This window comes from Oryzias melastigma, linkage group LG19 (assembly GCF_002922805.2).
Source record: "Oryzias melastigma strain HK-1 linkage group LG19, ASM292280v2, whole genome shotgun sequence".
NCBI classification, from domain to species: domain Eukaryota; kingdom Metazoa; phylum Chordata; class Actinopteri; order Beloniformes; family Adrianichthyidae; genus Oryzias; species Oryzias melastigma.
Window position 1 is genome coordinate 751,644 of NC_050530.1, and position 4,431 is coordinate 756,074.

The following is a 4,431-nucleotide window of genomic DNA, read 5'->3' on the forward strand; positions in this document are numbered from 1 at the left end:
TTTTGAAACAGAGCGTGGGATTTTACTATGCAATAGATTTAAAGTTACTTTAAAATGAATTTGAACCAAACCATGTATTGAAATGTCAATTTTAAATATATTGAATTGTAAATTGTAAAATGCATTTCAAAATGAAAGACCAAATTGCATATTGAATTCTAAATTACAAAATGCATAGTCATTTGAATTATGACCTCAAAAACCCATGACAATTTACAATGCAATTGATTTTGTTTTTATGCAATATTTTATTTTGGAAAATTGTGATATTGAATTGTATATTTTCATATTGAATTGTAAATTACAAAATGAATGATCATTTTGCAAGCCTGATTGAATATTGAATTGCAAATTGCAAAATGCATTCTCAAATTGCATGATGAATTTGCAAATTGAATTGTCAATTGAAAAATGCATAAAACTTAGAATTATGGCCTAAAAAAACTTCCATACAAATGCTCCCTTTCAGTGAATCAAATAAAAAAAATACTTGATCTCATTCATCCATGTGTTTTAAATGACTTATCGCGTGAGTTGGTTTGTGTTTTATCGCATTATGAGATTCCTAGAATTTCTAAAGTTTTGCGCAGATGTGTGCTTGATCTTATTGTGTTTATGCCTAAAATGAAGAAGAATACACTACAGCTGCCAATCATGTTGCTAACCAATGGTGGCTTTAAGGAAAAAATAAAAAAGTTTGGCTGCCTGACTAAAGACGACTTCAAAGCAAAAAAAACAAAAACAAAAAAAAACTGCCGCTGATTGGTTCAGTTTCAGCTTCCTTTTGATAACAGCGGCCTGTGTTTAGCGTTCCTATTTTTTCAAAATAATCTGTGCGGGCAAGCTCGGCCCCGTGTATGAAATCAGCAGATTGACCAGCGCAACTCTCAGCTAAAGATTTACCTCCTGCTCCAGTAACGTTGCCTGGATCATGTGTGGCTCACGGCAGCAACCCCGTTTCTCCCTCATCGCTTCCTAAGCGAGGGTACTAGACGGACAGCGGACATGTGCAAAACGTTCAAAAATGGTCAACAGACCGCCGCGCGGTGAACTGCCGCGTTCCAGTCCACCATCACACCCAGCGGATTCTCGCTGCAGTAGCCTACTCATACATGCCCAAGACTGTGCATTTACCACAGACTTAACTTTGGAACCCGCCGCGGTCCATTGCGAATTTGTGTTACTGTGAAAGCAGCTACTGTTGTGAGAACGAACAGTAGCTGCAGTAGTAGATGTCAAACAAGTTGGTCAGAGCAAACTTTTATTAAGTCCGATAAAAACACAACACCAGACATTAGCCTTCAGAAAGCGCTCTGTGAATTTTAAAGAATAAATGGACGGATGGTTTCACCCCTTTCACCAATAATTAGATAGCCTTGTATCGAAGGTTTTAAGCTAGCTAACGTTTCAATTGCTGCGTTCAAGGTGAATTAATCGTCCCACAAACCAGTAAACACAAATTATATAAATTTTTTGATAAATATGAACAATATTTTAAGCAATTTTAACAACAAAAAAAAAATCAAACTTACCTCTAATTTCCCGCTCGAAATACAATTTGTAGTGGTGGCCTCAAGTCACTTTTCAAACATGGAAAGTTCTAGAAGATTTGAGGCGCGCAGACATAAATTTCGCTGCGTGGTTGGTCAATGGTTTAACACATGTTTTGTGTGTCTTACCACTGACCTTGAGTAACACAAAATGCGTAAAAACCAACACAACATGAGTCGTTTTATGGGATACACAAAAAATGTGTCAAAAAACAACACATCTGTTTTAAGAGTGAAAGACATTGATGCTATTCCACTCCGCTACCAACGACTGTTGCTGAGAATGATGAGGTCTAATGCAAAAGCAGAGTACGTCCCTGGGCAAACAGCTCACAGTTGCAGACACCCTCTCGCGACACCCCAGCACATTCCTGTGAAGTGAAGGCAACTCCACTGTGAAGTAAATATACACAACTGAGCAGGGACGTGCACAGGATTTTTGAGGGGCAGCAGGGGCTCAAAGTTGAAGAAGGGCAACATGTATTTTTTTTTAAATGCTTTAAATCAGTGTTTTTCAACCTTTTTTGAACCAAGGTACACTTTTTCCATGAAAAAAAATCCTGCGGCACACTAGCATCGAAAAAGGTAAAATAATTAGTCTGTATTGATGTACATTCCCTCCACAATCTAGTGTACATTTTTTATATAAGTGGGAAGCATCATGTTCAAGTTCAAGTTCAAGTTTATTGGTGTAGTTCCCATTTGTACAATTAACACATTATACAGTAAAAAAAACAAACAACCAATAAAAAAAGGGAATAGGCAGAAGCTTATTAAGCTTATTCAATGCCTCTCCTTGAACACTAAACAATATCGATGCTGATGAACAAAGAATTAAATATGAAAGAAAAAACAATTTACAAATACAAATTACATATGCATGTTGTAATCATCCAAACATTTACGTTTTAAACTTTTTTTAAACTGCAAAAGTGAAGAACTTAATTTTAATTCATCACTTAATTGATTCCATAATTTTACTCCAAGAACAGAAACACATCTCATCTTAGCATTGGTACAAGCTTTAACCTGTACAAAACAATAAAGACCTCTTAAATTATACTTACTAACCCTTAAAGTAAACAGCTTCTGTATATTTTTTGAAACCAAATTATGTTTTACTCTATATACAATTTCTAATACCTTATTGTAAACAATTTCCTTTAATTTTAAACTATTATTCAGACAAAATAAAGAATTTGTTGGTTCATAATATCCTGCTCGGTTGACTATTCTAACAGCCTTTTTTTGTAGTTTAACCAATGATTCAATAATAGTTCTACTTGCATTTCCCCAGATCTCTGGACAATATGAGAAATACGGAACGACTAATGAACAATAAACAAGAAACAAACTCTTTTTGTTCAATGCATCACGGATTTTAAACAGAATACCGATGGATCTAGAGACTTTGTGTTTTATACGACTTATATGAGATTTCCAAGACAATTTATCATCTATTATTACTCCTAAAAACTTTATTTCTTTAACACATTGGATTTCTACCTTATTTAAATATAATTTAACATTTTCAACCTTTCTATTTCCAGAAAATATCATAAATTTGGTTTTGTTTTCATTCAGAGATAACTTATTATAATCAAACCATTTTTTAACCAAATTAAATTCCTGTTCGACAACATTCAACAACTCAACAATATTTTGTCCTGAACAAAACATATTAGTGTCATCAGCAAACAATGAATTTCAACTTTTTTGACATTGAAATATTAATGTAAATTGAAAACAACTTTGGTCCAAGAACAGAACCTTGTGGGAGTCCACAAAAAATATTTTCTAGATTAGAATCTGTGTTGTTAATGGTTACATATTGAACCCGATTTTCCAAATAACTTCTCAGCCAATGATGTGTTTTACCCCGAAGTCCATAATATTCACATTTTTGTAACAGAAGGGAGTGATCAATGGTATCAAATGCTTTGCTTAAATCAACAAAAACAGCTATTGTATTTAGTTTTTGATCAATGGCAGTTGCAACATTTTCCACAAACTCCATCACAGCATGTGCAGTTGAGCAGTTACTCCTAAATCCATACTGGCTCTCATTTAAATCATATTTATTCAAAAAAGCATCAAGTCTAACTGCAAAGACTTTCTCCAAAATTTTAGAAAACTGTGGTAGCAGTGACACTGGTCTGTAGTTTGATATGGTTTCCTTATTACCATTTTTATAAATCGGAACCACCTTAGCTACTTTCATCAGGTTTGGAACGACACCACTAGAGAAGGATTTGTTGCAGATATAAGTAAGTGGTTCGAGAATACTGTGAATGACTTCTTTAATGAGGGACATGTCGATACCATGACAGTCAGTTGATTTCTTACTTTTCATTTGGTGAACAACTTCAAGCACATCACTTGGACTTACTCCACTTAGAAACATAGTATTCATATTGCAATCTATTTTGCTTTTCATGTCACTCACAACTGGTATCTTTTCAGCCAATTTAGCACCAACATTTACAAAGAAATTGTTAAACTCATTAACTATTTCCTGTTTGTCCTCAATAGTCACTTTATCTTTTTTAATATAATTTGGAAAACAGTTGTCTTTTTTCTTTTCCATTACGTTATTGATTACTTTCCAGGTACTTCTAATATCTTTCACATATCTCTGCAGTAACTTGTCATAATAGGATCTTTTTTGTTTTCTCAGTATTCTTATTAATTTATTTTTGTAGGTTTTATACTTTGTCTTATTTTCTTCTGTTTTGTTTTTGATGAAATCTCGATATAATTTGTTCTTTTTTCTACAAGCATTTTCCAAACCTTTAGTTATCCAAGGTTTTGATTTAGTTAAGATTTTTTTCTTATGCGTTTTCAGTGGGCAGTAGAAATCATAAATTCTCATGAAAATATC